General features: G+C 43.3%; 7 non-coding genes and 5 pseudogenes across 7 annotated transcripts; all 12 read left to right on the top strand.

The window, feature by feature from the left end:
* Positions 1 to 210: 210 nt before the first annotated feature.
* LOC146027920 (5S ribosomal RNA) lies at positions 211 to 329 on the top strand (annotated as a pseudogene).
* A 345-nt stretch (positions 330 to 674) lies between these two features.
* Positions 675 to 793, top strand: LOC146029239 (5S ribosomal RNA; annotated as a pseudogene).
* Positions 794 to 1,137: 344 nt separating this feature from the next.
* Positions 1,138 to 1,256, top strand: LOC146027544 (5S ribosomal RNA). The gene has a single exon (XR_014454942.1). It is a non-coding gene; the product is annotated as a 5S ribosomal RNA (ribosomal RNA).
* A 344-nt stretch (positions 1,257 to 1,600) lies between these two features.
* LOC146028255 (5S ribosomal RNA) lies at positions 1,601 to 1,719 on the top strand (annotated as a pseudogene).
* Positions 1,720 to 2,064: 345 nt separating this feature from the next.
* On the top strand, positions 2,065 to 2,183 carry LOC146032809 (5S ribosomal RNA). The gene has a single exon (XR_014458226.1). It is a non-coding gene; the product is annotated as a 5S ribosomal RNA (ribosomal RNA).
* Positions 2,184 to 9,072: 6,889 nt separating this feature from the next.
* On the top strand, positions 9,073 to 9,191 carry LOC146031274 (5S ribosomal RNA). The gene has a single exon (XR_014456744.1). It is a non-coding gene; the product is annotated as a 5S ribosomal RNA (ribosomal RNA).
* Positions 9,192 to 9,536: 345 nt separating this feature from the next.
* Positions 9,537 to 9,655, top strand: LOC146033554 (5S ribosomal RNA). The gene has a single exon (XR_014458962.1). It is a non-coding gene; the product is annotated as a 5S ribosomal RNA (ribosomal RNA).
* A 345-nt stretch (positions 9,656 to 10,000) lies between these two features.
* On the top strand, positions 10,001 to 10,119 carry LOC146033493 (5S ribosomal RNA). Its single transcript, XR_014458902.1, has one exon. It is a non-coding gene; the product is annotated as a 5S ribosomal RNA (ribosomal RNA).
* Positions 10,120 to 10,463: 344 nt separating this feature from the next.
* On the top strand, positions 10,464 to 10,582 carry LOC146027723 (5S ribosomal RNA). The gene has a single exon (XR_014455110.1). It is a non-coding gene; the product is annotated as a 5S ribosomal RNA (ribosomal RNA).
* A 345-nt stretch (positions 10,583 to 10,927) lies between these two features.
* On the top strand, positions 10,928 to 11,046 carry LOC146028549 (5S ribosomal RNA; annotated as a pseudogene).
* A 345-nt stretch (positions 11,047 to 11,391) lies between these two features.
* On the top strand, positions 11,392 to 11,510 carry LOC146034097 (5S ribosomal RNA). The gene has a single exon (XR_014459503.1). It is a non-coding gene; the product is annotated as a 5S ribosomal RNA (ribosomal RNA).
* Positions 11,511 to 11,854: 344 nt separating this feature from the next.
* Positions 11,855 to 11,973, top strand: LOC146029202 (5S ribosomal RNA; annotated as a pseudogene).
* The last annotated feature ends 64 nt before the right edge of the window (positions 11,974 to 12,037 follow it).

Consider the following 12,037-nt stretch of genomic DNA (forward strand, 5'->3'; position numbering starts at 1 on the left):
TTTGGCTAAATTTCAATTGCTTTTGGCAGCTAAACAGTGTTGAGCCTCTTTAGTAGTTTAATTTGAGACCACCTGCTAATATTATGTCCTGTAGGTCTTTTTACATTACCAACACATGATTTTTTTCAGTAAGCCAAAACAGTTAGGAAACTTTTTTATTACCTTACCTGGTTATAGAAGTAGAAGAGGACAAAAAAGTGCCTGTATCTCACCTACAGCCATACCACATTTGATAGGCCCAATCTCGTCTGATCTTGGAAGCTAAGCAGTGTTGGGCCTGGTTAGTACTTGGATGGGAGACCACATGGGAACACCATGTGCTGTTGGTTTTTTCTCATTTCTGGCAAATTGTTTTTATTCACTAGCTATTTAAATTGGAAACTTTTTATTTTTATTGCCAATACAGACATTTGGGAGAGGTCAAACAGACATAATAGCAATCACCTAAAAACGTACCACACTGTTTAGGCCCAATTCCAACTGCTTTTGGCAGCTAAACATTGTTGAGCCTCTTTAGTAGTTTAATTTGAGACCACCTGCTTATATCATGTCTTTTAGGTCTTTTTACATTACGAACACATGATTTTTTTTCAGTAAACCAAAACAGTTAGGGAACTTTTTTATTAGCTTACCTTGTTATAGAAGTAGAAGAGGGCAAAAAGTGCCTGAATCTCACCTACAGCCATAGCACATTGGTTACGCCCAATCTCGTCCGATCGTTGAAGCAAAGAAGTGTTGGGCCTGGTTAGTACTTGGGTGGGAGACCACATGGGAACACCCGGTGCTGTAGGTTTTTTCCCATTACTGGCAAATTTTTTTATTCTCTAGCTATTTAAATTGGAAACTTTTTCTTTTTATTGCCAATACAGACATTTGGGAGAGGTCAAAACGAGACAAAAGCCATCACCTAAAGACTTACCACACTGTTTCGGCCCAATTCCAACTGCTTTTGGCAGCTAAACAGTGTTGAGCCTCTTTAGTAGTTTAATTTGAGACCACCTGCTAATATTATGTCCTGTAGGTCTTTTTACATTACCAACACATGATTTTTTTCATTAAGCCAATATAGTTAGGAAACTTTTTTATTAGCTTACCTGGTTATAGAAGTAGAAGAGGGCAAAAAAGTGAATGTACGTCACCTACAGCCATACCACATTGGATACCCCAAATCTCGTCTGGTCTTGGAAGTTAAGCATTGTTGGGCCTGATTAGTACTTGGGTGGGAGACCACATGGAAACACCAGGTGCTGTAGGTTTTTTCCCATTACTGGCAAATTGTTTTTATTCTCTTGCTATTTAAATTGGAAACTTTTTATTTTTATTGCCAATACAGACATTTGGGAGAGGTCAAACAGACACAATAGCCATCACCTAAAAACTTACCACACTGTTTAGGCCCAATTCCAACTGCTTTTGGCAGCTAAACAGTGTTGAGCCTCTTTAGTAGTTTAATTTGAAACCACCTGCTTATATCATGTCCTGTAGGTCTTTTTGCATCACCAACACATGATTTTTTTCATTAAGCCAAAACAGTTAGGAAACTTTTTATTAGCTTACCTGGATATAGAAGTAGAAGAGTGCAAAAAAGTGCCTGTATCTCAATTACAGCCATACCACATTGGATACGACCAATCTCGTCTGATCTTGGAAGCTAAGCAGTGTTGGGCCTGGTTAGTACTTGGGTGGGAGACCACATGGGAACACCAAGCGCTGTAGCTTTTTTCCCATTACTGGCAAATTGTTTTTATTCTCTAGCTATTTAAATTGGAAACTTTATCTTTTTATTGCCTATACAGACATTTGGGAGAGGTCAAACAGACACAATAGCCATCACCTAAAGACTTACCACACTGTTTCGGCCCAATTCCAACTGCTTTTGGCAGCTAAACAGTGTTGAGCTTCTTTAGTAGTTTAATTTGAGACCACCTACTAATATTATGTCCTGTAGGTCTTTTTACATTACCAACACATGATTTTTTTCAGTAAGCCAATACAGTTAGGAAACTTTTTTATTAGCGTACCTGGTTATAGAAGTAGAAGAGGGCAAAAAAGTGCCTGTATCTCACCTACAGCCATACCACATTGGATACGCCCAATCTTGTCTGATCTTGGAAGCTAAGCAGTGATGGGCCTGGTTAGTACTTGGGTGGGAGACCACATGGGAACACCAGGTGCTGTAGGTTTTTTCCCATTACTGGCAAATTGTTTTTATTCTCTAGCTATTTAAATTGGAAACTTTTTTTTTATTGCCAGTACAGACATTTGGGAGAGGTCAAACAGACACAATAGCCATTGTGAGGTTATCAGACTCACTGTAAGACTGTAAATATTATATTTTAGTAGGTCTAGTGATTAATGTACTTTTTAGTCCGTCGGTACCCTCTTGTTCTCCATATATGTCTATATTCCCCATAGCTGCGTGTATTTCCAGATCATATAGTATTAGACTGTATATTGCCAAATATGGTCTGACAGGAAATAGCCAGGAAAGAACATTGCATGGATTCACCCATATGTTATGTCCACAGGGGGTGATGCAATTTCCCTGCTATCAACAGGAAGGTTGTTCACAGGGGGTAATCAGGACATAATGTAATCAGACTGTGTTTGTGTCTCTATCTTCAGTTCCTTTGTGTCAATACCAGACTTAGTGGGACCGGGCACCGCAGGGGGTGACCACCACACAACGTAATCAGCTGGGTATTGTATCTTGTGTTGACAACTTCTCTGCATATCTCTGGCCACTTCCAGACTTTCTGGAACCAGACCCAGCAGGGGGCAGCAGCAGATGGCCAGCTGGATATTACCTGGGGGGATGTGTCTGACTCTTGGGTCCACCAATCCGACCCAAGTACCGGCCCCCTGGCAGTTTAAGCCCCGTGGGAAATTGGAAGTTTTTAAAATGACTTGTACACCTGCCAGCTCAGTATGTTAGTCGCGATCTGGGCTAAGAGGTCATACTCTGCCACTGGACCTTGCGAGCGCATCGTTTGCCTGGGGCGGGGGGCATCCTACGGAAGCTCTGGTGTGGAGCGTCCGGTGCTGTGTGGGTTCGCTGTCACTGCTGTGTGGAATAAGTGATAGTTTCGTTATTTGGACTGTGATGCTACAAGGACTTTGCTACCCGGATGTTTTTATGCTACCATTTGAATCTTTTTCCTGACTTCATCTACATGTGTGTGCTGTGATAAAAATAAACCATATTTTGGTTTCATCTGCTCGGTGTCTGAGTGATTGAAGAACCCGTATCTTCACATTTGGAGGCAGCGACAGTGGGATCATTCAGACACCAACCATCGAGCACAGAAAGCACAGAGAACAGAGGATCAGACCATATGTAAGGAAACGGAAAATGCAATAAGGTGATGTTCAGCAAGTGAGCCGGTGTCAGTCCTGTGAAAGGGAAAATGTTTCCAAGGAAAGAAAATCGATGCCTCAAGACCCCTGGAGCAGAGGAGCTCAGGGATGGAGGTTCTTCAGTGTATAGACAGGCTGGGAAGCCAGATCTGTTATTTATTGTCAGAAAAATGCAGTATATCTGGGAGTACTGGGAAGAAGCTCAGCAGATGATCAGCGGGTGGAGAGTATCCAGCATACAGGACAAGTTGTGTTACCTGGGGGATGCATTCCTGCACTGTAAAGGTGAGGCCACCTCGTGGAATCTGCTGGGGGAGCCAGAGTTTGTAGAATTTACAGAGGAAGTGATTGCTACAGTTACCAAGATGCTACATAGAGGACAATATTCTGAGGTTAAAGGACAAGTCCAGAATAAATTGATGCCCCAGATAGAACCAGAGGAAAGGTCTAGAAGGGGGCTACTGCAATCTGGGCAGACAACCGAGGGGTCTGCCACAGAATTAATTGTTACCGCAAGAGAAGGGTCGTTGTCAGGGGGGCCCCTAACTGCCCTTGAAGAAATGAGTATGGAGGAGCTGATAGCAGAATGTCAGCTGCGAGGTATACCCATCCAATCCTGCACTCGCGGGGAAATCCTTCAGCAGATCCTTCACGATCAGGGAGATCCTACAAATGCATTTGCTGATTATCGGGCATGGATCCTCCATTTCGGTGCACAGTTGAGTGTGTGGGAACAATTGCAGTGTCTGGAGGAGTGCTTCGTGGTGGCAGAGGAAGAGGCGATTGATCGCGGGCTCCTGGATACCCCAGCATGGCAAGATCAGTGTCGCAGGGGTCGTGATGAAAGGCACCGCCTGCAACAGCTTCTCCCACAGCCTAGGGAAGAAGCTGCTCAGTGTTCTATACAGGGGAAGGTTATCCCCAAAATAAAGGAAGTGGGGCCTGTGAGCCAGGCACCCCAGGAGGAGCTGCACTACAGCTTCCCTTTTGCTGAGGTGGGAGATGCAGAATTATTAACCTGCTGCCAGGGGATCTAAAAGGACTGCGTCCAAGAGGAGATCACCGTGGTTAGAGGAGTATCCGACAACATCCAGGCCACAAGCATACCAGTCGCAGATGATGTCGTGCTTCAGGCTGCCCAGCATATTCAGCTGGTGAAGGTGGTTATCCTGGAGACTGAGGACTGCGCAGAGAAAGCGGCAGGTGAGACCCAGGCTTTTGAGGGGGTAGGACTGGCCTTGGACCAGCCTGCCCTGCAGCCACCAGCGGAATTGTTCCTGATGGAGGGTCCCTTCTCAGCCCTGGGCATTGAGACCAAATGCTGTACTGAAATTTGCCATGCCCCTAGTTTGGGTTTGAGGGAGGAAGGACTTGACAGAGTGGCGGAAGTGCCAGGGCCAGGGCTCCGATATTGGGCTGCCGTTTGGCAGATGTTCCTTGGGCAAGAGGGGGAGGTAGAAACTGCTCCCTGCCCCATTGTGCCAGAGGCAAAAGTATTAGCACACCCTATAGGTGTGCCCGGTGTGAAAGTTTACGATGTTGCAGAGGGGGGGTACCCAACATTTGAGGACGGGGGATTGCTAACTCACTTGTTAGTTAACATGCATAACTTATATTGTGATATTGCCCTTGCTGATTCTGCAAACCAGCCGCAACTTCCAAGATGGGTTTGGTATGATGTCACTCTGTGGGACTCAGGTGGTCCATCCAAACCTCAGATTCTCTGCTCTGCATCCCACTACAGGTTGTTATTGGTTCCTGAACAACTTGGTACCGGGACTAAAATAGTAGGGGAAGGAATGTGAGGTTATCAGACTCACTGTAAGACTGTAAATATTATATTTTAGTAGGTGTAGTGATTAATGTACTTTTTAGTCCGTCGGTACCCTCTTGTTCTCCATATATGTCTATATTCCCCATAGCTGCGTGTATTTCCAGATCATATAGTATTAGAATGTATATTGTCAAATATGGTCTGACAGGAAATAGCCAGGAAAGAACATTGCATGGATTCACCCATATGTTATGTCCACATGGGGTGATCCAATTCCCCTGCTATCAACAGGAAGGTTGTTCACAGGGGTAATCAGGACATAATGTAATCAGACTGTGTTTGTGTCTCTATCTTCAGTTCCTTTGTGTCAATACCAGACTTAGTGGGACCGGGCACCGCAGGGGGTGACCACCACACAACGTAATCAGCTGGGTATTGTATCTTGTGTTGACAACTTCTCTGCATATCTCTGGCCACTTCCAGACTTTCTGGAACCAGACCCAGCAGGGGGCAGCAGCAGATGGCCAGCTGGATATTACCTGGGGGGATGTGTCTGACTCTTGGGTCCACCAATCCGACCCAAGTACCGGCCCCCTGGCAGTTTAAGCCCCGTGGGAAATTGGAAGTTTTTAAAATGACTTGTACACCTGCCAGCTCAGTATGTTAGTCGCGATCTGGGCTAAGAGGTCATACTCTGCCACTGGACCTTGCGAGCGCATCGTTTGCCTGGGGCGGGGGGCATCCTACGGAAGCTCTGGTGTGGAGCGTCCGGTGCTGTGTGGGTTCGCACAGGTTTCTGCTGTCACTGCTGTGTGGAATAAGTGATAGTTTCGTTATTTGGACTGTGATGCTACAAGAACTTTGCTACCCGGATGTTTTTATGCTACCATTTGAATCTTTTTCCTGTCTTCATCTACATGTGTGTGCTGTGATAAAAATAAACCATATTTTGGTTTCATCTGCTTGGTGTCTGAGTGATTGAAGAACCCGTATCTTCACAGCCATCACATAAACACTTACCACACTGTTTCGTCCCAATTCCAACTGCTTTTGGCAGCTAAACAGTGTTGAGCCTCTTTAGTAGTTTAATTTGAGACCACCTGCTAATATTATGTCTTGTAGGTCTTTTTACATTACCAACACATGATTTTTTTCAGTAAGCCAATACAGTTAGGAAACTTTTTTATTAGCTTACCTGGTTATAGAAGTAGAAGAGGGCAAAAAAGTGCCTGTATCTCACCTACAGCCATACCACATTGGATACGCACAATCACAGATGGCAGCTTACTGGGGGCGTATGAAGGTATAACAGGAGAAGGGAGACCTCTCCAAGTCATATACAGTATTCCACCCCTAGTGATAGGTATATCAGGTGGGCAGCAGCCGCTTTTACACTATAAGGGTAGCACCTATCTTTACTTTTCTGACTCCACTCAGGGCAGAGCTCTTCCCCCACAATACTCATAAAAGCCCACAACTATCAGGTGGTAGCTGACATTTGGACGTGGGCAGCCTGCCAGAGGGGAAAAGGAGACTTTCCAATCCTCCAACCAGACTACCCCACCTTTGTCAAGGGTATATAAAGTTGGTGGGATCACTCATACCCGGTGGATACAGTCAGATTCTTAGCTCTATCTGGTTTCTACTTTCATATTTTCCTACTTACCTCTTCTCCTTTTGGTTGTCATACTCCCCTACCCCCTTCCCGGTGTATACCCAAACCCCTTTTCCCAATCCTCCACCCCAACATTCCCAATCCCTATCCAACTACTTAGCGGGAACGTCTATATTATCTCTAGATGATGTGCGACTCAGATAATTGAATATAAATACAGCAATCGAGCTTCCTGGTGATTCTATTGATATTATTGTCACTGTTAAAAACTGTTATCTGTAAGTCCTGCAAGTCCTACCTGATATTACGCATACTGTGGTTAGACTGTTTTAGACATACTCTCAAACAAACAGATAGCATAATCGGCTCTGTCGACACAAGAGCTGTTGGCTGAGCAGTAGGTTGCTTTATATTTTTCTGTATATCTGTGCTAACCACCACTATATATCAATTCTTACACGCCAATATTTGTGTTACTGCTGACACAGTGGAGGGCAGATTGTGATAGTATCCTGGTAACACCATATGCGCTAGTTAAGTATCCAATTATTAACTGATTGCAGTGCATAAGTAAAGACAGCAAAGTATAATCTGTTCTGTCGACACGAGAACGGTCGGCTGAATATAACCAACAGGAGGCTGATATATTTGTCTGCACATCTGTGCTAAACCGCTACTATATACAGATGGAGCCGGGCTTATTATTGCTGGCGGAGCGCCAGGACCGTGTCCCTGGCGATCCGCCAGCAATCTGGCGCTCTGACTGAATGAGACGCTCGTGCGTTTCCCACGCACGAGCGTCTCAATAGCCGGGCGGCGAGGCGGCGCGGCGGGTGCAGTCCTGCCCGTCTAAAGCTTCAGGGAGACGGGCAGGGCTGCGGGGGGCTGCGGGGGGGCGGTGTGGACCGGCGGGGACCCCGGGAAGCCGGCGGGGGACCCGGGGAAAAGCACCGTCGGAACGGGACGCGCGTGCACCTCGTGCACGCGCGTCCCCTTCCGACATACAGATGGCGAGGGGCGGGGGATGGCGGGTGGCGAGTCCTCCGCCATCCCCAGCAACGACAAGCCCTGCGCTATCTGTATTGATTTTTAACGCTAACATTTGTGTAACTGCCGACACAGTGGAGGGCAGAATGTGATAACATCCTGGTAACACTGTATGTGCTAGTTAAAGTATCCATTTACCATCTGATTACAGTGCATGAATAACACTCAGGTGTCGGTCTACCGACTAATGTACTGCTGATTACAGGCGTTATATGTTGACACGATAGCGGTCGGCAAAATACAACCAATAAGAGTTCGTTTTAGCTCAGACCAAAAACCAATACATTGACCTGTACATTTGTACCAATTGCAGCCATTTGGAACAATCTTTATTGTCAACCTCTGTGTAAATGCCGACAGTGTCCAAATAATGGATGCCGAAATGTCCAAATAATTGATACAAAAATCCTTTAGCCTTGCAACTATAGGCCTCTGTGGTACTAACTTCACACTCAGGAAAAGGAACAATTCCTGTGTGTAACTGTGACGGGTGTACTTTTCACCCACCAAGCCGTTAAGATATAAAGCAACTTTGTTGCAACTATTTCTGTACCAAGTTACAACATATGAGCCCTATTGTGCATGGTTATCTGTAGCGGTTTCAGACTGTGCTGCATTGCATTAACCTGCTGCACATGTTTGTGTATTTATATATATGTTTTTGTTTCGTCTATATGTTTGTCTAGTATATTTTTAAAGAGTTTACATTAAAAGCTACATTTTAATATTTGCAATACTTTCATAAACAGGACTTGGAGACAGCCCCGTCCATAGGGACTGTAGCTCTGTTTTCCTGAACCTTGTTATCTAGTATTTTTAACCGGTTACTTTTCTTATCTCTGGACCACACACAGGCAAGTGGTCTGTAGGTTCTTCCCTACTTCTAGATATGTGATAATAATTTTTATCTCTGTTAAAATCTCAGTAATCTAAGAGTGCCACAACAAAGAGAGAGTCTTTTTTCTTCTCTAGCTATTTAAATTGGAAACTTTTTTTTTATTGCCAGTACAGACATTTGGGAGAGGTCAAACAGACACAATAGCCATCACCTGAAGACTTACCACACTGTTTCGGCCCAATTCCAACTGCTTTTGGCAGCTAAACAGTGTTGAGCCTCTTTAGTAGTTTAATTTGAGACCACCTGCTAATATCATGTCCTGTAGGTCTTTTTACATTACCAACACATGATTTTTTTCAGTAAGCCAATACAGTTAGGAAACTTTTTTATTAACTTACCTGGTTATAGAAGTAGAAGAGGGCAAAAAAGTGCCTGTATCTCACCTACAGCCATACCACATTGGATACGCCCAGTCTCGTCTGATCTTGGAAGCTAAGCAGTGTTGGGCCTGGTTAGTACTTGGGTGGGAGACCACATGGGAACACCAGGTGCTGTAGGTTTTTTCCCATTACTGGCAAATTGTTTTTATTCTCTAGCTATTTAAATTGGAAACTTTTTCTTTTTATTGCCAATACAGACATTTGGGAGAGGTCAAACAGACACAATAGCCATCACCTAAAGACTTACGACACTGTTTCGGCCCAATTCCAACTGCTTTTGGCAGCTAAACAGTGTTGAGCCTCTTTAGTAGTTTAATTTGAGACCACCTGCTAATATTATGTCCTGTAGGTCTTTTTACATTACCAACACATGATTTTTTTCAGTAAGCCAATACAGTTAGGAAACTTTTTTATTAGCTTACCTGGTTATAGAAGTAGAAAAGGGCAAAAAAGTGGCGATATCTCACCTACAGCCATATCACATTGGATACGCCCAATCTCGTCTGATCTTGGAAGCTAAGCAGTGTTGGACCTGGTTAGTACTTGGGTGGGAGACCACATGGGAACACCAGGTGCTGTAGTTTTTTTCCCATTACTGGCACATTGTTTTTATTCTCTTGCTATTTTAATTGGAAACTTTTTATTTTTATTGCCAATACAGACATTTGGGAGAGGTCAAACAGACACAATAGCCATCACCTAAACACTTACCACACTGTTTCGTCCCAATTCCAACTGCTTTTGGCAGCTAAACAGTGTTGAGCCTCTTTAGTAGTTTAATTTGAGACCACATGCTAATATTATGTCCTGTAGGTCTTTTTACATTACCAACACATGATTTTTTTCAGTAAGCCAATATAGTTAGGAAACTTTTTTATTAGCTTACCTGGTTATAGAAGTAGAAGAGGGCAAAAAAGTGCCTGTATCTGACATACAGCCATACCACATTGGATATGCCCAATCTCATCTGATCTTGAAAGCTAAGCAGTGTTGGGCCTGGTTAGTACTTGGGTGGGAGACCACATGGGAACACCAGGTGCTGTAGGTTTTTTCCCATTACTGGCAAATTGTTTTTATTCTCTAGCTATTTAAATTGGAAACTTTTTCTTTTTATTGCCAATACAGACATTTGGGAGAGGTCAAACAGACACAATAGCCATCACCTAAAGACTTACCATACTGTTTCGGCCCAATTCCAACTGCTTTTGGCAGCTAAACAGTGTTGAGCCTCTTTAGTAGTTTAATTTGAGACCACCTGCTAATATTATGTCCTGTAGGTCTTTTTACATTACCAACACATGATTTTTTTCAGTAAGCCAATACAATTAGGAAACTTTTTTATTAGCTCCCTGGTTATAGAAGTAGAAGAGGGCAAAAAAGTGCCTGCACCTCACCTACAGCCATACCACATTGGATACGCTAAATCTCGTCTGATTTTGGAAGCTAAGCAGTGTTGGGCCTGGTTAGTACTTGGGTGGGAGACCACATGGGAACACCAGGTGCTGTAAGTTTTTTCTCATTACTGGCAAATTGTTTTTATTCTCTTGCTATTTAAATTGGAAACTTTTTATTTTTATTGCCAATACAGACATTTGGGAGAGGTCAAACAGACACAATAGCCATCACCTAAAGACTTACCACACTGTTTTGGCTAAATTTCAATTGCTTTTGGCAGCTAAACAGTGTTGAGCCTCTTTAGTAGTTTAATTTGAGACCACCTGCTAATATTATGTCCTGTAGGTCTTTTTACATTACCAACACATGATTTTTTTCAGTAAGCCAAAACAGTTAGGAAACTTTTTTATTACCTTACCTGGTTATAGAAGTAGAAGAGGACAAAAAAGTGCCTGTATCTCACCTACAGCCATAGCACATTGGTTACGCCCAATCTCGTCCGATCGTGGAAGCAAAGAAGTGTTGGGCCTGGTTAGTACTTGGGTGGGAGACCACATGGGAACACCTGGTGCTGTAGGTTTTTTCCCATTACTGGCAAATTTTTTTATTCTCTAGCTATTTAAATTGGAAACTTTTTCTTTTTATTGCCAATACAGACATTTGGGAGAGGTCAAAACGAGACAAAAGCCATCACCTAAAGACTTACCACACTGTTTCGGCCCAATTCCAACTGCTTTTGGCAGCTAAACAGTGTTGAGCCTCTTTAGTAGTTTAATTTGAGACCACCTGCTAATATTATGTCCTGTAGGTCTTTTTACATTACCAACACATGATTTTTTTCATTAAGCCAATATAGTTAGGAAACTTTTTTTATTAGCTTACCTGGTTATAGAAGTAGAAGAAAGCAAAAAAGTGAATGTACGTCACCTACAGCCATACCACATTGGATACCCCCAATCTCGTCTGGTCTTGGAAGCTAAGCAGTGTTGGGCCTGATTAGTACTTGGGTGGGAGACCACATGGAAACACCAGGTGCTGTAGGTTTTTTCCCATTACTGGCAAATTGTTTTTATTCTCTTGCTATTTAAATTGGAAACTTTTTATTTTTATTGCCAATACAGACATTTGGGAGAGGTCAAACAGACACAATAGCCATCACCTAAAAACTTACCACACTGTTTAGGCCAAATTCCAACTGCTTTTGGCAGCTAAACAGTGTTGAGCCTCTTTAGTAGTTTAATTTGAAACCACCTGCTTATATCATGTCCTGTAGGTCTTTTTGCATCACCAACACATGATTTTTTTCATTAAGCCAAAACAGTTAGGAAACTTTTTATTAGCTTACCTGGATATAGAAGTAGAAGAGTGCAAAATAGTGCCTGTATCTCAATTACAGCCATACCACATTGGATACGACCAATCTCGTCTGATCTTGGAAACTAAGCAGTGATGGGCCTGTTTAGTACTTGGGTGGGTGACCACATGGTAACACCAGGTGCTGTATGTTTTTCCCATTACTGGCAATTTTTTTTTATTCTCTAGCTATTTAAATTGAAAACTTTTTCTTTTTA

Source organism: Crinia signifera, chromosome 8 (genome assembly GCF_055691185.1).
Source record: "Crinia signifera chromosome 8, ASM5569118v1, whole genome shotgun sequence".
In the NCBI taxonomy this organism is placed as follows: domain Eukaryota; kingdom Metazoa; phylum Chordata; class Amphibia; order Anura; family Myobatrachidae; genus Crinia; species Crinia signifera.